Below are 22,922 nucleotides of genomic sequence, written 5' to 3'. Positions count from 1 at the left end.
TAACAACCTGCGATATGCAGATGATACAACTTTGCTTACTGAAAGTGAAGAGGACTTAAAATATTTTCTGATGAAGATCAAAGAACACAGCCTTCGGTATGGGTTGCATCTCAATGTAAAGAAAACAAAAATCCTCACCACTGGACCAATAAACAACATTCTTATCAATGAAGAAAAGATTGAAGTTATCAGGGACTTCATTCTTCTTGGATCAACTATCAACACTCATGGAAGCAGCAGTCAAGAAATCAAATGACATATTAGGCAAATCTGCAGCACAAGACCTTTTTAAAGTGTTGAAGAGCAAAGATGTCAGCTTGAGGACTAAGGTGCGCCTGACCCAAGCTATGGTATTTTTAATAACCTTATATGCATGTGAAAGCTGGGCAGTGAGTAAGGAAGAGTAGAAGAATTGATGCTTTTGAGTTATGGTGTTGGAGGAGAATATTGAAGGCCACGGGCTGCCAAAGAACCAATAGATCTGTTTTGGAAGAAGTGCAGCCAGAATGCTCCTTGTAGGCCAAGATGGCCAAACTTCGTCTCTTATGATTGGGGAATATTGTCAGGAGGGACCAGTCACTGGAGAAGGATATCATATTTGATAAGGTGGAGGGTCAGAGAAAAAGAGGAAGACCCCCAATGAGATGGATTAGCCAAGTGGCAGCATTGATGGACTCAAGCATGACAACGGTAGTGAGGTTGGCCTAGGATCGGACAGTGTTTCATTCTGCTGTGCATAAGCTCGCTATGGATCAATACCAACTTAATGGCACCTAACAACAACAACAACAATCGTTGTTATTGATAAATATCAATCAATTATAAAACAATCAAGGTAAAACATATCCTGCCCCACATTTAGTATTTTCTCCTGTTTCAGATGTGCCTTTTTAGCAGTTAAAATCACCATGGTTGTGGTGGTTAAGTGCTGTCGAGTCGGTTCCGACCCATAGCGACCCTGCACAGGGTTTCCGAGGCTGTAAACCTTTACGGGAGCAGAACGCCTCATCTTTCTCCCGTGGAGCTGCTGGTAGTTTCAAACTGCTGGCCTTAAGGTTCACAGCCTGATTTGTAACCACTACACTACCAGAGCTCCTTGATTAATTTGCCAAAGTAGACAGTGCAAGTCAATACCCAGCAAGTCACTACAACCCCATTGGTCTTCCTATGCTGAGGTCAGTGGGTACTCCATTCCAAAAATGTATGGACCTTACCTAAAAAAAAAAAAAAAAACACAAATGTGTTCCTATGGAATCGATTATAACTCAAAGAGAGCAGAGCTGCCTTAGTGGGTTTCTAAGACTGTTAGCCTCACAGAAGCATACTGCCCTGCCATATCTTTCTCCCTCAGTGACTGGTGGGTTTGAACCACGACTTTCTGATTAGCAGTCAAGTGCTTAACCACTGGACCACCAGAGCTCCTTCAGTTATTCACAAAAAGCCTGGAATTCAAATTAATTAAGGGATTAAGTGGCATGATATGAGATGAGTGCCCAGAGAAGTGCACTGTCAATCACAGTCAAATGATCTTTAAAATCAATTACTTTAACTTTAGTATTTTATCAAAACCAGGAAACAAATAAGATGTGGCAGAAGAACATGGAGCAGCAGGAAAAAATCTGGTTCATGGAAACACCTATTCCTTTTCTTGCCTCTTCCTCTCCAGAAATGTTTTTTTGTAAAATATTAAAAAGGAGATTGTCGGAGGCAAACTTGAAGAAAGGAAAAGATGGGAAGAGATGCTGCTAGAACTCAATGTGAAGTGTGTGTTTGTGTGTATGATGGGAGTCAAGGTACTAATTTTCCAGAACCTGTTCAACACACATTGGAGAGTAGGACCTTTTTATTCACCTGACCACTGCCTTCTTGAGTAACTGTGCTGTATCAAGTCTCCAATGCAGACTCATCTCTATGCACAAACAATTTCTAGGACCGAAGGCTGACAGCTTCTGTCTAACAGTTCGGATTTTTATATTTTCATTTCACAACTAGCCACACCAATATAGTAACTATTTTAAATTTGAATTTAAGACTTTAAAATAGTCACTCAATCCCTGATCCCATGTCATAATTAATTTCAAACAAAACTGAAGGAAATATAGAAAGAAGATGCATTAGGGAAAAAAAAGCATTCTCAAACTTTAATACTTCCTAAACTCAAAACGAATGTACAATCCATGAATTCATCACTTGACAGAAATGCCTCAAAAAGCAGACCATCTAAATGAGTCCATCTTGTGAATATTACCTGCTGGTCATGCTTCCCAGGACATTTAAATTCTAACTCACGTTGTTGTTTTTGCTCTTAGGTGCCATTGAGTCAGTCTGACTCACAGTGACCCTACATACAACAAAACAAAATACTGCCCAGTCCTGTGTCATCCTCACAGTTGTTGCTATGTGTGAGCTCATTATTGCCCCCACTGTGTTAATCCATCTCATTGAAAGTCTTCCTCTCTTTCGTTGACCCTTTACTTTACCAAGCATGACAACTTTCTGCAGAAACTGGTCCTTCCTGATAATATATCCTAAGTATATGAGACGAAGTCTCCCTATTCTCACTTCTAAAGTGCATTCTAAATGCACTTCTTTCAAGACTGATTTGTTCATTCTTACGTTGTTATGTGCCGTGGAGTCGGTTCCGACTCATAGCGACCCTGTATAGGGTTACTGAGGCTGTAAATCTTTACGGGAATAGAAAGCCTCATCTTTCTCCCGCAGAACAGCTGGTAGTTTCGAACTGCTGTCCCTGAGGTTCACAGCCTGATTCATTACCACTATGAAACCAGAGCTCCTTATGGTAGTCCTGATATATCCAATATTCTTTACCAACACCATAATTCAAAGGCAGTAGTAATTCATCTTCCATCTTCCTTTTTCATTGTCCAGATTTCACGTGTATATAAAGTGACTAAAAATACCATAGGCTTGAGTCAAGCACACTTCAGTCCTCAAAGTGACATCATCTTTGCTTCTTAGAACTTTAAAGGGGTCTTTTGCAGTAAATTTGTTCTGTGTAATACATTCTTTGATTTCTTGACTGCTGCTTCCATGGGAGTTGATTGGGGAGCCAAATAAAATGAAATTGACAATTACATTATTTTCCATTTATCATGATGTTGCTCATTGGTACAGTCGTGAGGATTTTGTTTTCTTTATGTGGAGTTGTGATCTTTGATCTTCACTACTAAGTGCTTCAAGACCTTTCATGAAGCACTTTGTGTCATTTACATATCACAGGTTGTTAATGAGTATTCCTCCAATCCTAATACTGTGTTCATCATATAGTCCAGTTTCTCGGATTATTTGTCCAGTACACAGATTGAATGGAGTCCTGGTGTGGCTCTGTGGGTTAATGCGCCAGATTGCAAAGCCACTTGAACTGCAAGATCAGCAGTTCAAGCTCACCAGCTGCTCCTTGGAAACCCTATACAGGGTCGCTATAGGTCGGATTTGACTTGAGGGCACTTCACAACAACATACAGATTGAAAAAGCATAGTGAAATAACCCAACCCTGACACTCATTTCTCCTCATTTTAAATCATTTAATGTCCCCTTGTTCTGTTTGAACAACAGTTCTATGTACTGTTTCCTTGAGCATAATTAATTGTTCTGTTATTCTCATTCATCATAATGCTATCCATAATTTGTTATGATCCCCACAATCAAATGCTATCATGTAATCACTAAAACTTAACTTTTAATATACCTATTAAAAACAATGCTCTAGCACAAAGTTGAAAGCCTGCATTCTCAGTCTATAAGAAAAAGAGCCCCGAAGCGCTCCCCTGAGTAACTGTATTGAAATGTGTGAACAGGCGCATACTGCTCCCAGCACTGGAGTCTGTTTATGTGGATACAAAATTGATGGAAAGAAGCTTACCCCAGGATAAGCATGACCAGTAGATTAAAAAGGAGAGACAGACAAAAGGATTCTAATATGATTTCCCATACAAAGTAACATAATTTCACCCAAAAAAATGTCACCCAAGGAGCGATGGAGAGGAAAGCTTGTTTTGTCTCTACTTTCAGCAAAAGAACACAAGTGTCTGTCAGGAGGACACAGGGTCATGAAGTCTGTGAATGCCTCTCTAGAACCTGTGTTAGTCAGCTACACCAGCTCTTCCCTTGGTCCTAGTGGTCCTGAGGTAGCAGCTGCTTCTCCTTTATATTGCTAGCCACATCATCTAATGGTACCCACCCCATGTTTTCTATAGGAGCTGAAACAACTAGAATTACTAGGGCCTTCTCCTGACATCTTTCCCATCTGCACAGAAGTCTTCACCCTTTTTCATCTGCCTCTTCTCTTCTTCCTTTGCCTTGCCCTGTCTTTAGAGGGTCTTTGGTAAAACTAAAAGAACTACAGAAACCCCTTGCATGATAAAGCATACGTTAAGGTGGTCAGAAACAGTGGAGGGGAATGCTGTTGAGTTACTCTCCTTCAAGAATGTATATAACATGGAAAACTTAACAACCAACATTGGCGGCCGCCATCAGCTAGAGAGAAAATTAAATAGGGCATTGGACTAATCAACAGAATTCTAAGGAATAAGCATGAAGATCAAAAAAAGCAAAATTGGACAACAACAAGCAAAAAGAAACAGATAAAATGCAAGACAATAAGCAGGAAGGGAAAAGGGAGAGAGAAAGAACTCCTCATGTCTGGCTTAGGTGTTCGGACTAAGGATTCATTCTCTGGAAAAGGCAGCGAACTGGTAACGAACTCTTGATTTATATATATTATTGAACATCTAGTAGTGAGATATTTTTTTTCCCTGATACCAGATTACTTAATCTCCACAAGCAAAATTTAGGCATTGTACTTAGAAATAAGTCCCTGAAATCTATTTTGCTCCTTCTGGGAAATAAGGTGGGAAGAAATACAGGGAGGAAGCCCCTATCCCTTTTCAGGGAGCGCTCTTCCCTAACTCACAGAGGAGAAATAAGTGGACTCTATTATGAAAGGTCCTTGATTTCAATATGCTTCTTCTGCAATGCACAGTATAGATCAGAAAATAATCAAGCAGTCTTTTGTTCACACAGGCACAGTGCAAGTCTTAGATGTTATAGAAGGAAGGTCCAAGATTTTGGTGCTGAGTCTGTGTTGTGGTCAGAGTTATGAAACAAGTTAGTGTTATAGATAGTGAGTCAAAGCCATACTCAATGGGACAAAAGACGCTAGGGTAGGGGTCAGGAGTCAGGGGAAAAAAAAAAAAAATATATATATATATATATAAGAAAAGGGAAGTAATGTCAGAATCAAACACCTGAGCAAAGAAAAAAAGAAAATGTTATTGGTCTGAGAAGAACCATAGCTCAGATTCACAGAATTCACAGGTCTTTCTCGTGCAGGGCCACAGAGCCAGGTCACCACCAACAGAAAGAACAATGATAGCCACATTTGAGCAGGTTTTAAGTGCAAGAGCTACAAGAACAAAAACTTACATGCATATGTTTTTAAGATTTATTCTGTACAGATATATCACAGTACAAAGAAGATACCAAACTCCACAAATGCTGTGAACATAAAAACAACCTGTGTGCTGTTAATAACAAGTGATTACAATGGGAAATTAATTGACATATACTAAACAAAGGAAAATTGAAGTACTGAGCATGCTATTGATGAGAAACACTAATATTATATACATGCATACACAGACACAACAACAGAAGCTCTGGTAGTGTAGTGGTTACAAGTCGGGCTACCAACCTCAAGGTCAGCAGTTCGAAACTACCAGCTGCTCCATGGGAGAAAGATGAGATGTTCTGCTCCCTTAAAGATTTACAGCCTCAGAAACCATGTACAGGGTCACTATGAGTCGGAAGCAACTCCATGATACTTAACAACAACAACAACATATACAACAACAGCAACACTATATATATCATAGCCAATTCCTGTGACTTGGATTAACATAGATGACAAGGCTGATAAGGCAAAGTGAATGAGAACTCTTTAAGTAATGATGATCCTAAATTCTGTAGACTGTGTCCAGAATGAAAGAAAAATGTCTAAGGTAGTGATACTTGAAAAACCAAATATTAACTGTAAAAGTAAAGGAAAAACCAAAATTTGAATCTTAGTTATATCAAAATGACTCAAGTTGATCTGAGAATGGCAACACTAATCCCTTACTAAGTGCTAGAGAATGTTGCCTATAAATATTCTTATAAAAAGATGTTGTTGCTGTTGTTGATAAGTGCCATCCAGTCAGTTCCAACTCATAGCAACCCCGTATAGGGTTTCCAAGGAGTGGCTAGTGAGCTTGAACCACTGATCTTGCTGTTCAAACCGACCTTGCAGTCCAGCGCATTAACTCACAGTGCCACACCAGGATTCTATATAAAAATTAAGTTTATGGAAAACAAACAATAAGATTAAAAATAATGACAGAATTTTAACTTTCAAGTTATAAAAGCAATGTACAAACTTTTTAATAATAAATTATTCAAAAACAATATAATTTCCAATAAATAAGACAAGTTTTAAAAAAAGTTGTCAGCCAATCAAAAAGATACATTAGGGGCATTCTAGGATATTTCCTTTGTTTAGTTTCTTGATGTGGGTTCTTTTACATATGCTCTAATAAAAAGTTTTCTAAAAGGAAAAAAAAAAAAAGAAAGTTACCAATCATTGTCAGCGTTCCTAAAAACACAAGTTTACCCTGTTTATCCTGACATGGATACATAAGAATGTGGCTCAGAATAAATCCATAATAAGGTCTAGACTGTAGAGAAAATAGCTGCTTAAAGAACTGAGTAATATCTCACGTTTGATTAAGACATTTAAAGGCTTGAAATAGATATTAATCAGTATCTACTCAAACCCTAAGAAAATGGATCTGATGAAAAAAGGAGACCAGACTCTTCGATGTGTGTGCTTAACTAGTGAACTGGTATTAGGAGTAAAATGTTCTACAGTCCAAGTTCCCTGAGATCAACTTAAATAAGTGGCAATTCTTCTGGTCCCCAATCACACAAGTGTCAAGTTACAAAATCAGAATTCCTATATTCAAGTTCCAACTCCACTACTTTTAAATACCCAATCTTTCTGCAAACTACTTAACTTCACTGAGTATTATTTTCTATATATGCCTGTTGTTGTTGTTGTTGTTGTTGTTGTTGTTAGGTGTCACTGAGTCAGTTCCGACCCTGCATAGGGTTTCCAAGGTGCAGTTGGTAAGCTGCAACCCTCAACTTCATAGTTCAAACTGACTTTGCAGTCCAGCGCATTAACCCCAGCACCACACCAAGAGACAAAAATAAGGAATGCCCTCTCTACCTTACGGGGTTATTGTGAGGCTCACGCAGATGATGTAAGTGCTCTGAAAGCTGTAAAATACTGTAATAGTGTAAAACAACGTTTCCCAATTAAAAGCAGTTATACAAACAACTTCCTGTTCTCTTCAATCAAGCCTGCATGCTATTAGCCAATTTAGACTTTGTAAAAACACATATTTCCTATATTGTGTTCCTGTTTCAAACCTCCAGCAGCTTTCTTCTGTCTGCAGCCCCAAACCTTTTATAGAAAGTTCCCAGCCTAACTGGTCATTCTCTTCAATTACAACAATGTCCCAGCGGATCATTTCCCATCCTGTACCCTCCTGCCTCTATAACATTTATTCCTGTCATTTCTTTCCCGCACTAGGTTCTTTCAACTCCTCTTCCTCTTTTCAAATTCAATCTATCTTTTTTTTTTTTTTTTTTTAGGACTTTAACATACATAAATTTATTTTCACACAGTTTGGTGGTGGTGGTTGTGTGCTGTGGAGTAGGTTCCAACTATAGCATCCCTGTGTAGGGTTTCCATGGCTGTAAATCTTTACGGGAGCAGAAAACGTCATAGTTCTCCTATGGAGAGACTGGTAGATTCGAACTGTGATCTTGCAGTTAGAAGCCCAACTCGGGACCCACTACGCTACCAGGTCTTGTTTCACAGTTTGTTGTTGTTGTTGTTAAGTGCCATCGAGTTGGGTCCAACTCATCATGACCCTAGTAGCGGATGGTGAGTTTGAACTGCTGACCTTGTGAATTATCCTACAGTGCCACACCAGGATTCCTTCACAGTTTGGTGGTGATGTGCTGTGGAGGTGGTTCCCATGCAAAGAGTCCTTGCATAGGGTTTCCGAGGCTATTCATCTTTATGGGAGCAGAAAGCCTCATCTTTCTGTTTCTCCCATTGAACTGTTGCTAGTTTCAAATTGCTGACCTGGAGTTTAGCAGCCTGACTTGCAACCACTATGCTACCAAAGCTCCTGTCACACAGTTTAGTAAGCTACAATTTTAAATTCAGGGCACCAGACCGCTGTCTTTCAGCTCTAGGGGAAAGTCATTGTCTCTCCGACTTGTTTCCTTGTTGCGGTGATCTTCATGTTGCTTGGCACTATCTTCCTTCATCTCAAATTGCCTAATGCACTCATTTTATATCTTATAAGATTGAATCAAGATATACCCTACACTAATCCTGCCTCATCAACCTAACAGACAACCCATTCCTAAATGAAATTATAACCATACATATGTTGTTGCCAAGTGCCGCCAAGTCGGTTCCAACTCAGCAACTTTGTGTAGGGTTTCCCAGGAGCAGCTAGTAGGTTTGAACTTCTGACTTGGAAGCTCATAGTCCAGTGCTGAACCTACCTGTGGCTCACCGTCTAGTGCTGATCCTACAACACCACACTAGGAGTCCATATATATAGAAGTTAGGGTTCACAATACATACTTTTGGGGTCACATTTGATTTGTAATGAGGGATTAGAATTCTAAAACCTATTTTGTTGTTTTTGTTGTAGTTAAGTGTCGTTGAGTCAGTTCCGACCCATAGCGACCCTATATAGGGTTTCCGAGGAGCAGCTGGTAAGTTTGAACCTCCCAACCTTGAAGTTCAAACAGCTTTGCAGTCTGACTCATTAACCCACAGCACCACAAGAGGGGCATAATTGAACCTGTAACACATACTGTATACATAGTGCTTGAGTAGATACATGCATTAAACACACATTTTTATTTAGGAAATCCAGCAACAAAAGAAGATATCCCATTTGTTAAAAAAAAAAAAAAAAAAAAAAAACTCATTTTTTACTATAAATAACTGGACAGCAGTTTCTACAGTCAAAAATAGCCCACATATCATGTTTCCATACAGTATCCTCTGTGAATGCAACTATCAAAATCTGGAAAATGGCAGACTACACTCCAGGAATTTGGCAGTAGGGATTGTGTTCTTATCGCAAACTACAAATGAATCATGGGGAATTTCTTTCTTCTCTGTCATTATTTCAGTGCATGTGGGTTAAAGCCCACAGATTTGATTGTCAAGCACCTGATTATAGCCAAGTCCATGGTCATGCTATCCAGAGGAGGCCCTTTGACAATGACAACTTTTGGGTTAAAGCATTTCCTCAATGAGAGTGGATGCAAATGTGTTTTCCATCTTCACAGAGTGGGTAAGGGTGTGTCCATTGGCAGCACCTGACTCTTGAGGATCTTCTAGACCATCACCACCAACCCCTGACAGATCTAAAAAAAAAGCTTTCAAGTGCACTGGCTTTTCAATTTGCCTGTGTTTGATCTTGCACATGTTCGTTAATATATTTGTTCCTATACATGTGTCTGGCAAATGGAGCAACAAAAATTATACAAAGCAAATGTACTATTCCACTGTGTATCATGAGCAAATGACACTCTCGTTGCTAACAGCAGTTTTATCTTCATCTGGTGTGCTGTCTTTTAGACTCATTATCTGGACCAGCAGGTCCATGGTTTTCATCCTGATTGACTTTTGCTCCTCACAATCCATTTCCATTTTTTTTTTTTTAAAGCAATCTATCCTTTCAGAAACGATTTAGTTCTGTAGAATAGTTCCAGAGACACAGAACTAATATACACGCTCTTCACTTACCAACATGGTTATGTTCCTAAGACCAGGTCACTATGCAATAATGGGGGATGACAACATTAGATCACAAAATAGAGGATGACTGTATCATTACAGAGCTGCCAAATTAAATCATGACATACCTGCCAAATTATATCACTACACAACTGCCAAACCAGTAAGAATTATGGCCCAGTCAAATTGATACATAACCTTAACCATCACAGCAAGTGTTATAATTTGCCTTGAACCTTGGCATTCGGTACTGCCAGACTTATGTTATTAACATGCAAAGCAACCAGATAGATATTTTTTTTTACTATTATCATAAATGCAAAGTATTGGATAGAGAGATAATAAATGAGAGGTTTATATATGTATACCTGTTCCTCACTTACTACATCATCTCGTTATATATACATGTATTATATATATATATATATAATATATAATATATCATGATATAGGTATATATATATATACTTTGAATTACAGTGAAATACATATATGATATATGTATATATATATACTTTGAATTACAGTGCTCGTGAAGAAAATTAAAAGTTCCATCAACTGTCAGAATGAGCAAATCTGTCTTGAAAGAAGTATAGCCAGAATGTTCCTTAGAAGTAATGATGGCGAGATTTATTCTAAAGTACTTTGTTTGGACATGTTATCAAAAGGGAACAATCCCTGAGAAGGGACATCATGCTTGATAAAGTGGAGGATCAGTGAAAAAGAGAAAAATCCTCAACACGATGGATTGACATGGTGGTACAACTATGGACTCAAACATAGGAACAACTGTGAGGACGGTGTAAGACCAATCAGTGTTTTATTCTGGTTTACAGAGCGTTGCTCAAGAGCAAAGATATCAATTTGAGGACTAACTTGCACTTGACTCAAGCCATGGTGTTTTCAGTGGCCTCATATGCAGTTGAAAGTTGGACAATGAATAACAAAAAACATAGAAGAAATGATGCATTTGAATTATGATGTTGGAGAAAAATTTTGCGGTACCATAAACTGTCACAAGAAATTAAGGTGCCCTGGTGGTGCTACTGGACTGCTAACTGAAAAGTCAGCAGTTCAAACCCACCAGTGCCTCCAAGGTAGAAAGGTGAAACTTTCTGACCCTGTAAACATTTACGGTCTTGAAAACCATGTAGAGGTTTGCTGTGATTTGAAATGGAGTCCTGGTATGGTGCTATAGGATAAGCACTGGACTGTTAACTGAAAGATCAGTGGCTCAAACCCATTAGCCTTTTCTTAGAAACCCAGTACAGAGTTGCTATGAAGTGGAACCGATTCAAAGGCTCTTGACAACATTAACAACATGAGTTGAAATAAAATGATGACTATGGGTTTGGTTGGTTGGGTTATATGTTCATGGGCCCTGGGATGGCACTGTAGGATGAAAAATGGAGTGTTAACTGCAAGATCACCAATTCAAGCCCAACAGCCATTCTCAGAAACCCTATACAGTGTCACTATGAATCAGAACCAACTAGATGGCACACAACAATATATATATATATAAAAAAAAAAAATATATATATATATATGGTGGCGGTGATAAGCTGTGGAGTTAGTTCCAACTCATAGAGACACAGTATAGGGTTTCTGAGCCTGTAAATCGTTACAGGAGCAGAAAGCCTCACCTTTTTTCCACAGAGCACTGGTAGATTCGAACTGCTGACCTTGCTATTAGCAGCTCAGTCGTTTTCCAAAAACTTTTTGAAGTCCTCACACTGGCTGTAGAATTTAATCATCTTTTAGAAAAGTCAAATACATCATGTTTTGGCACAGACTCCTTGCTTATCAATAGATTTTGTCCATCTGTCTACAAGCTTTTGTATTTCCTTATTAACAAATGTTTCAGGCTGAGCTGTGACGGCTATCTTCACTTCTTCATCAGGGGTGAATCTTTATCCTTGAAGGGCTATTTTCAGGGGACCAAATAGGTAAAAGTCTAGTGAAGCAAGATCAGGACTATAGGAAGGACACTTTTCAGCACCTCAAAATGAAGTTTATGAAGTGTCAAGAGTGTGGGCAGAGGTGTGTGGCTATGCATTGTCATGCAAGATCACAAAGCACTTAGACAGCAGTCTTCTGTATTTAATCCAAAGTTTAGGTTTCAGTGAGCATCTCACTGTAATGAGCACTGTTGATTGTTGAACCTCTTTCCTGATAATATTCTAATACTGGCCCTTGAGAATTTCAGAAAACAGTAAGCATCAATTTTCCAGCTGATGGTTGACTTTTGAACCTTTTCTTCGTCCATGATTGAGGATATTTCCATTCATACTCTACTGTTTACTCATAGTGATGAATCCATGACTCATCATCAGTAATTAATTTTTAAAAAGAAACCTTTATCTTCATTCAAGTATCCGTCCAAATTTTGTTTGCAGATGTCCAAACATTTCAGTTTATGTTATTCCGTGAGTTGTTTCAATACCCATCTCACACAAACTTTTCAAAACCCAAGTCTGTTGTGGATTATTTCACAGGCAGAGGCCATGGCTGGTTTTCAAATGATTTGCCATGTAATCCACTGTCACTCTTCTATTTGAGAAAATCATTTCCTATGCACAGTGTTGTCATCAGCTGTGGACACGGATGGGTATTTTAACATAACTGGAGTGTGAATAATTTTTAACACACCCTTGTTTTTACTATAAGGTATCTCAGGAGCACACATCATTTGTAATGAACTACTAACCTAAAGGTTGGCAATTTGAACCCAGGCAAAGGACCTGCATAAAAGTCCTTCTGATGTACTTCCATGAATGTTACAGGTAAGATCAACTCTACTCTGTCACACGTAAGTTTGCCATGGATCAGAATCAATTCAATGGCAATAGGTAAAGATTGAGTTTATATTTATAATAAGAGAGCTATTTATTTTAAAGACATGGCTCATATAACTGTAGGACTTCCAAGTGTGAGATGTGTAAAACAGGCTGGCAGACCAGATGCTGAAAACAGGTATTTTGTAGTCAGGACAGAATTCCTTCTTTGCTAGTAAGCTTAAGGTTTTTCTCCTAAAACTTACAACTAACTGCACTCAAATTCAATTCATATCATCTAAGATAATCCTCTATACGTAAAGTTAACAAATTGTAAATGTTAATTATATATGCAAAAGGTTTCACAGAAACATCCAGACTAATGTGTGACCAAAGAACTGGGTGCCACACCCTAGCCAAGTTGACACCAAGAAATGATCACAAAGCCCTTCTTTCTCCATAAAGCTTCCACTAGTATCTCTACAATATTGATCTGTTCACTTATTTCAATCTGTGGATTTTATCTTCTGTATCTACAATCTGCAAATTGGTTATGTTTTTCTCTAAGGGCATGTGTGCATTAAGACACCTAATCTCACCAAACTACAAAACACCAGCGAGATCATCTCCTACATTTTTTTCCCCTTTCCCTATTAACTGAGCAAAGAATGATAAAACTGAGATTCAGTATATATTGAGGTTATAAATAATTATCCATGGAAGTAAATTAAGTTTAATAATTCTTAAGGAAGCAACAGACACATTGATGTTGATGTATTAAAAATACTGTTTCTCTTACTTTTTAAGAAGTAAATGCTATCTTATATCAAAAGGACCATTGTACAGACTTGTGTCACTGATAGACAGAACTCAGACAAATAGACAGGTAAATAAAACCACAATCCATTCACAGGACCCACATAAATCTAAAATCAATCAAAACCAAATACATCCAAATGATAAAAAATTCAAAACTTTACTTAAGCATAAATGTGCTTGAACTTGAGGAGTAGTTGAGTTTTGACAAAAGGTGTTCCACCTGGTTCTATGAAGATTAGTTTTAGCAAATCGGGTCACTAGGCTTAGGGAAAAAACAAGAGTAAGTGGTCCAACTGTCACTCCATTTTGAACTTGTCCTTTAAGTATATCTGACTTTAGGTAGGGATGTGAGAAAAAAAGCCAGGAAAAAGAAGTGTGAATAAGAGAGTTAGAGAGAGGTATTTGGAGACCTCCTGGGTTGGCTAACCTTTGTGATTCCAGTATTTGGCTTTGTAAAATGTTTTTTCCTTCACTTAGTATTTATGCCCAGATTCAAAATGATAGCTTATGAATAAATAAATAAGGAACCAAGAAAAAATCCAAAAGATAGGCCAAGAAGAGTTACAAGCTTGGCTCCTGATCATCCTTTAGGAAGAGCTGGAAAATAGGTTTGATTAGCTTAGATGACTAGGAGGCAGTGACACACATCCAATTAAAAAGCTCGGGAGGCATTTTCTCTGGCCACCAGTAGATACCCAGGCAGCCTGGCATTTAATTTTTAAAGATTTATTTTGAATAATAAACTTTATGGGATATTAATGCTTTTGTTTTCTTCCCTTTTAGAGGATCTAAATGTGTACATGTTTTCCCATAGACCTTTCTTTAGCTTTGAGAATAAACTGAGTATAGGAATTACCTCTAGTTGCAAAAAGCAACCCCCTTAAAACTTTTGCTCTAACTTTCACAGCCAAGGTTGCCTGCCTTTCAGCACTGATCTGTAGTCTTGAAGATCTTTCCAGTCAAGGAAAAGAAGAGGGAAGAATAGATGTAACAGAGAAGATGAGTTAGACAGATACAGTTAATTTTTCTTGCCTTTTTCTTCCTTTACAATTTATAAAATTATTTTCACAATTAATATGTCATATGATCCTAGCAACAACCCTGAGGAGTCAACAAAATAAAGATTGTCACATTCCCACCCCTCCACACACAGAGTAGATAGAGATGGGCCACTTGGACATTGGATACCCAAAATGGGGGGGAGGGGGCAGAGGACTACAAAGGCAAGAAGTGACTGGCTTACAAGCTTTCAAGAGGGAACCTAGAGCTAGGGGGCATGGAGGAAGGCAGAATCTCCAGTGAGTACTATCCAATCTGTCTAGGCAGAGCTGATGAAATGAAATGCACATGGGTCACTTGTGATACAATAGTGAATAATTGTTATCAGGACTGATTGTGAGGGTTGGAAATATAAAGGTAGATGTTTTATAGCAAGGAAGGGAATGATTAACTCTCCAGTCTAGGAGTGGAGGTCTCTAGGACCATCAATGGAGAAGAGCCAAGAGCGGGACCCTACCCAGAGAAGCAGCGAGGCCCGAGATGGAGGCAGAGTGATGAAGCGGCTAAGGACTTTGGATCCAGAGAGGGAGAGGGTCTGTGTGCTGAAGACTGGGGTGGGGGGTGGGGGGAAGTGTAAGGGGCAGGCTTGCAGGGTATACCCTTTGGTCGGTTGATGATGCATGGAGGGGATTGGAGCCATGGCAATGAAACGAATGTAAAACTAAAGTTCTCTCATGCAAGCTATCATATAATTCACAATAAAACATTAAATAAATAAATAAGGATTGTCATTCTCATTGTGTAACTGAGGTGGAATCTCAGAAACACCATCACCCTAGTCTTTGATAACATGGATGAGAAGCTGCTTCATTGAACCTGGACCCCCAGGAACCCTGAATGCACCAAGACACAATACAGGCTCAGGTAACAGAGGTCTCAGCCCCAACATTAACAGCCTCAGGAACTTTCTGAACAATATGATACAGACATCATACCACCAACCCGAAAAGGGGTTTAGAACATAGCTAAGTCCAACTCCCTCATTTACAGACAATATCTACTTTGCTTGAATGGTTTTAAATCATCCATCAAATTCATGGTAGAAGTCAACTCTCCTAATTCCTAGTCCAGTGTTCCTTCTAGTCCATCATGATGATATCTTACATTTAAGTTGATATCAAAAACTCAAAGTCATTCTAGAAAGGTTGGGATCCATTTATCCTGACAAAGTAAATTGAGAGTTTAAACAAGTACCCAGTGAAAATTCAAATGGATTAACCAGAATGATCCTCCCCATTGAGAAGAAGGCTGAAAGGTAGGAATAGGCATCAGTATCACCACCGTCTGTCAGTTTGCCATACTGTGGTGGCTTATGTGTTCTTACGATGCTGGAAGTAATGCCACCAATAGTTCAAATACCAGCAGGTTTCAGCAGAGCTTCCAAAGATAGACTAGGAGGAAAGATCTAGAGATTACTTCTAAATATTAGCCAATGAAAACCCTGCATATCACAGAACATTGTTTGAGATTTCAACCAGCTTACTTTGGATGCATTATTAGGAAAAACCCACTGCTGGAGAAGGACAATATGTTTGGTAAAGTGGAGTACTAGTGAAGGCGAGAGAAGTTCTCAATGAGATGGACTGACAGGATGGCCACCACAATGAGCTCAAACATAACAACCATCATGATGGTGCTGAACTGGGTAACATTGACTCTGTTAGACATTTGCCTCCTTACTTGTCCCCTTCCTACAGAATTCTGGAAGCCTGGCAGAGGGTCGGTTTGGTCTGCAGTTTGTTCATTTGCAATTCTAGTATGAACAATACCTACTTCATAGGATTGTTAAGAAAATGTAATGAGATAATGGATGTGAAAGTTCATTGCAAATGATGATAAGGTATTTTTTTCCTTATTGATGTGCTTTGCTTTCCTGAATTGACTGGCTAATTGTCCTTCTTTTCACTTGATTTTTCTTTTTGTTTATTTGATCCAGGCTAGCTCTCTCCTGAGGGGATGAAAGGCCATGGTGTAATAACTCCCAGATTAGATTTTAACTTGTCCTTTTCCTCATAGGCACCTCAAACAAAATGTTGTTGTTAGATGCTGTCAAGTTGGTTTCAACTCATAGCGACCCCATGTACAACACGAACAAAATACTGTGTGGTTCTGCTCCATCCTCACCCTCATTGCTATGTTTGGGCCCACTGCTGTAGCCACTGTGTCAGTCCAGTCACTGAGGATCTTCCTCTGTTTCACTGACCCTCTACTTTACCAAGCATGATGCTCTTCTCCTGAGACTGGTCCCTCTCTTTAACATGTCCAAAATACATGAGACGAAGTCTCACCATGCTTGCGTCTAAGGCACATTCTTGCTATATTTTTTCCAAGACAGATTTGCTTGGAAATTCTTCTGGAATTCCCTGGTATATTCAATATTTTTCAGGAACACCATAATTCAAACGAATTGATTCTTCTCCACTCTTCCTTATTCATCATCCAGCTTTCAAATGTATATGAGGAGATTGAGTATAGTATGATGGGTCAGGTGCACTTGAGTCCTTAAAGTGACATCTTTCTTTTTAACACTTCACTGAGGTCTTTGGCAGCAGATTTGCCCAATGCAATATGTCCTTTGATTTCCTGACTGCTACTTCTGTAAGCGTTAATTGTAGATCGAAGTAAAATGAAATCCACGACAACTTCAATCTTTTCTCCATTTAGCATGACATTGCTTATTGATCCAATCTTGAAGATTTTAGTTTTCTTTATGTTGAGGGGAAATCTATGCTAAATATCAAATGAGACAGTAATTGTGAAAAAACTTTATGAATTGTAAAAAAAGAAAATTCCATAAACTTCAAGTTCTTCATCAGTAGGTGTTCCAAGTCCTTTTCCCTTTTACCAGGCAGGACAGCCATCTGCATGTCACAAGTTGTTAATGAGTCTTCCTCCAATCGGATGCCATGTTCTTCTTCATATAATTAGTTTCTCGGATTATTTGCTCAGATTGAATAAATATGGTGAAAGGATACAACCCTGATATGCAACCACATAGTATCCCCTTGTTCTGTTTCAGTGAGTAGTACCTCTTGGTCTATGCACAGTTTCTCATGAGCACAATTAAGTGTTCTGAAATGCCTATTCGTCAAAATGCTATCCATTGTTATTTGTTATGAGGCACACAGTCAAATACCTTTGCATAGTTAATAACACATCTTTATGACATTCTCTACTTTCAGCTTACATCCATTTGACATCAATAACGATATCTTTCGTTCCAAGTCTGGTTCTACATTCAGCCTGAATTTCTGGCAGCTCCCTGTAGATGTACTGCTGTAACCACTTTTTAATTACCTTGAGCAAAATTTTACTTGTGTGTGATAGTAATGATTTTGTTTGATAATTTTCATATTTGAATGGATAACTTTTCTTTGGAATTAGCACAAATATTGATCTCTTCCTCTTGGTTGACTAGATAGCTTATCTTTCAAATTTCTTGACATAATTGAGTGAGCACTTCCAGCGTTGCATAGATTTGCTGAAATACCTCAATGAAAATCTGTCAATTCCTTCTTCTTCTTTTTGTTGCTAAGCGCCGTTGAGTTGGTTCCGACACATAGTGACACATTATAGGATTTCCAAGAAGTGGCTTGTGAGTTTGAACTGTCAACCTTATGGTTAACAGTCCAATACTTATCCTATGGCATTACATCAAGACTCCAATTCCTTGTTTGTACCAATGCCTTCAGGGTGACAAAGACTTATTTTGATATAATTGTTTCTTAATCACATGCTATCTCCTGAAACTGTTGAACATCAAACAATTGTTTTGGGAACAAATAGTGAGGACTTATGAGTTTTGAAGTGGAGCTGTAGGACAAGCATCAGACTGCTAACCTTTAGTTAGCAGTTCAAACCCACCTACCACTCCTCAGAAACCTTATTCTAAAAGGCGGCTAGGTGTCAAACCAACTCGACGGCCCGTAACAACAACAACATACCTATTCTAGAATTTGGGACTTAGATTTATCTATGAGAGGTTAAGAAACAATACTTAATTTGTAAGTTTAGCCATCTATGAATAAAAACCACATAACAGTTTGCTAGTAATAAATGTAGGGTTGCTGAGTCAGAACCGACTCAAAGGCACTTAGAAACAACAACAACAGCAACGTATATATGACTGAGATAGTGTGGGTATGCTGACGTTTCAAAGGCATGCAGATGTTACTAAATGAGTTAAAATAAAATCAACGCTATTGTACTCTTCTTAAGAGGCAAGGGGAATAACTTGTTCAACCCCTGGCCTTTGGTCATTTTCAACTCATCACAACCACGCAGGACAGAATAGAACCACCCTATGGAGTTTCCAAGACTGAAATCTTTATGGAAGCAGATGGTCATAACTTTCTTCCAAAAAACAGTTTTGGGTGCGAACTGCCAACTGTGCCATTAGGACTCCTTGAAAGTAAACAGGACACCCTCAAATTAAGAAGCTATCAAGGTATCCAGCCCTATCCAGGTTACTTCTCCAAACACAGAGACGAATCCACCAGGCTATGAGGACTTGAGAGTATTAGTCCTTAAGATTCAGACAAATCTGCTTGCTCTGGCGCCTTGTCTACCAATAAAAACCTCTTAAGCTTAAACTTTTTGGTTTTTAATAAAACTGGTCTGTAAGAAGAGACCATGCTGACCAACTGAAATCCCAGTTCCTGTGTGGTGCTGTGGATTAATGTGCTGTACAGCAAAGTCTGTTTCAACCACAAAATCAGTGGTTCAAGCTCAGCAGTCGCGCCTCGGAAATCCTATACAGAGTTGTTATGGGTCAAAACCGACTCGATGGCACTTAACAACAACAATATCCTTATTTTGGAATCCTGGTGTTGCACTGTGGGCTAATGCACCAGACTGCCAAGTCATTTGAACTGCAAGGTCAGTGGTTCAAGCTCATCAGCTGCTCCTTGGACACCCTACACAGGGTCACTATGGGTCAGAGTCAACTTGACGGCAACAACAACAACAATCCTTATTTTGAGCCCTGGTATGGTGCTGTTGGGTAAGCACTGGACTGATAACCTAAAAGTCAGCAGTTCAAACCCACCAACTGCTCTTGGAAATACTACACAGAGTCACTATGCGTCAAAACCAATTCACCAGCACATAACAACAACAATCCTCATTATATGGAGCTGGGGCATTGATACCACAATGATATAGAATTTCAAACTGAAAGGTCAGCAGCTTGAACCCATGAGTAGCTCCTCAGTAGAAGAATCTGGCAGACGGCTTCAATAAACATTTCAGCCTAGGAAATTCTATAGGGCAGTTCTGCTCTGTCCCATGGAGTCCTGGTGTGGCATTGTGGGCTACTCTGTGATAGACTGCAAAGTCAGTTTGAACCATGAGGTCATCGGTTCAAGCTCACCAGCTGCTCCTTAGAAACCCTATACAGGGTAGCTATGGGTCGGAACTGACTCGACAGCACTTAACAATAACAACTCTGCCCTACAGGGTAGCTATGAGTGAGAATTGACTCAACAGCACACAACAACAAAAACAACATTCTCATTTTAAGTAAATAAACTAGCTTTGATCTTGAGTTTGGTTCACGAGTGGTTAGACGTCTGACTGGTTATTATGGGAAAAGCAAGGAAAGGAAACGAAAATAGCTCAGACAAACTTCATGTTCTCTTTTCCTTCCAGGTCCTTCAGGTCTGGTAGCCTAGTCCCATAGGCAGCTGTCAACAGGTATGGGTTATCCTTGACTGACAGCTTTAACCTGGGTGGGCAAATGATACCACTCAAGAAAGCTCCTCCTTTCTCATGCCTGTAATCAACCGGGAAGTAGGAGAAGGTTTCAAAATTTCTTGAAAACTGCAATTAAAAGATAGTGGAATTTTTCCACTAACTATTTGAAGTACCCATGGATATATGCTTTTACATTCTGAAAAATGAAGATCAACCTGTGTTGACAATAACAGCTATTTTTGTGTTTTGTTTTGTTTTCAAACTAGTTAATGCCCTACTTTGGGTACAAGGTTAACCCAGTTCTTAATTCTTATTAAGGACTTTTTAAAAATGCCCAAGACGTAGAACAATGAGAAACTTAATGATAGCCTGTATGCATTATATAAGCTGCTAATGTTTAAAAAAAATTAATAAGCATATATTAAAGAAAAAAAAATTCAGTTAACTTTTCTGTTAGCTCCAAAACTCAATTTATACAAAGTCACTCATTTGCTACACATTTCCATTAAGATTTCAGAAAAGTTCATAAAATTTATACACCAAGTTAGTAGTAAAAATAATATCAATTTGTTATAGCACATATAGTATGGAAAACTTCTTTCAAATGTTATTATATATGCTTTTCAAATGTTATTATATTTATCTCACAACTATTCTAGAGTTAAAGAGACGTCATTCTAGTGATGAATATTAAATCCTTCCAGGAGATGGGACCATGGTCCTGGGTCAGCAAATTGGAAAAGATTCACAGCAATAAAAAACTCACTCATTCCTTCCCCAAACTTCCTAATCCAAGTGGCCAACAGCCGGTTGTCATTGCATTAATCTAATTATAACTCTTTCCCATTGAATTTTCAAATACATGAAAAGACTGGGGAAAAAAATAGCAACTTGTAAAAAATCAAAGGGTTCCACAGTTAATGTTACATTCAAAGGCAATTACTTAACACACGCAATGCTGAAGTGCACAACCTACAATTCTGCAACTTTCTATAGACCCTTTTGCTTCTACTTTAAATAAAAGAAATTCCTTTCATTTTGTCAAGAAAACTTTTCTCTACCTCACTACTGCCTGACAAGGGAACAGATGGCAATTTAAGGGGAGAATTTATGAGAGCCACAATCTTAATGTTGCATAAAGGAAAGAAAAAGACTCGCATCAAAACCACTGACAAATGTACTTGCTAATATTAATGCACTCCCCATTCATCCAATATGCTTCCTAATTGCTTTTCTGTACATAATAATGTGGCACCTGCTGCTCAACATTGCAAACGCATCAGGATTTCTCCAAAGTCAAACAGCTCTGCAACTGGCCCTCTCCCAGTGATAAATGTAGAGCACTGCATCACGCACAGTTCCTGTCAGTGGCATAATTAAAATTTTATACTTACAGAAAAAGATAGTAAACAATCAGTTCTTAAATGGATTCACAAGAGGAACTCTTGTTACAGCCAACTTTATAATTAGTATGCATCATGTACTGCTAATAGATCCACGACAAGAAAACAGGAAAAATTTTAGAAACTTGAGTTATTCCCTTTAAGGCAAGGTTAAGTCTACAAAAATAAATAAAGGGTGGAAGAAGAAAGACAGAAAGAAGCTACTGTACTATGACATTAAGAACATTCTTAATGTTGGCATTGGAGTTTCGCCCCCATCACTTTTCTATGCTTTTCAAGCGGCAACGAGAAAGAGACTTAAGATCAGATCAGAGAAAACTTTTGTGCACAACCTGTCAATGAAAACATGACCCAATGCCATACGTAGTCTAGTAACCTCGGACAGGGCTTGTGAAGCTGCTCAAGGTCGGCAGTTTCAAACTAACAGCTGTTCTGCGGGAAAAAGAGAAGGCTTTCTGCTCCCTTAAAGATTCGCAGCCTCGGAAACCCTGTACAGGGTTGCTATGAGTTGGAAGCGACTCCAGCACATAACCACCACCAAATCTTTATAGGAGCAGAAAGCTTCATCTTTCTCCCACGGAACTGATGGTAGATTTGAACTGCTGACCTTGCAGTTCTCAATCCAACGTGTAATCCACTGTACTATGAGACTTGTTATAGAGCAGGGGTTGAAAAACTGTAGCCTGCAGGCCAAACCCAGTCTACTATCTGATTTCATACTGCCTGCAAATTAAGAATGGTTTTTACATTTCTTAAATGGCTGGAAAAAATAAAACTAATAATATTTTGCGACCCATGAAAAGTATATGAAATTCAAATTTTCAGCGTTTACATATAAAGTCTAATTAAAAGTCAGGTTCATTCGTTTACATATAGTCCATGGCTACTTTCCTGTTACCATCGCAGAGTTGAATAGTTGCAAAGGAGACTAAAAGGCCTACAAAGCCTAAAATATTTACTACATGGCCCTTTACAAAATCCTTTGCTAATCACTGGTTGATGGCACAGATTTAACCACTGTAAATCTATGCAATATATTACATGTTGGAATGTGTAGTTATTAATATGTTTGTTTACACATAAACAACAATTAGCAATCAATGAGACAAAACTAGATCTACAGCAAACTTATTACTGTATATGTGTCATGTATATGTATGTGCAAGAATAAAAATTATCATCCTAAATGCAATTAAAAATTCATATCTGAGTTGTGATAAAAATTAGATCATATCAATTATCCATCTGGACCTGGTTATAACTGTATACTGTAA

General features: G+C 38.5%; 1 pseudogene; it reads right to left on the bottom strand.

Annotated features, from left to right (window-relative positions):
- Positions 1–20,167: 20,167 nt before the first annotated feature.
- Positions 20,168–22,922, bottom strand: part of LOC102831377 — a 107,216-nt pseudogene continuing 104,461 nt past the window's right edge.

Source organism: Chrysochloris asiatica, unplaced genomic scaffold, assembly GCF_000296735.1.
Source record: "Chrysochloris asiatica unplaced genomic scaffold, ChrAsi1.0 scaffold00114, whole genome shotgun sequence".
Taxonomy (NCBI): Eukaryota; Metazoa; Chordata; class Mammalia; order Afrosoricida; family Chrysochloridae; genus Chrysochloris; species Chrysochloris asiatica.
The sequence above is the reverse complement of the archived record's forward strand: the minus strand, read 5'-3'. Positions and strand labels throughout refer to the sequence as shown.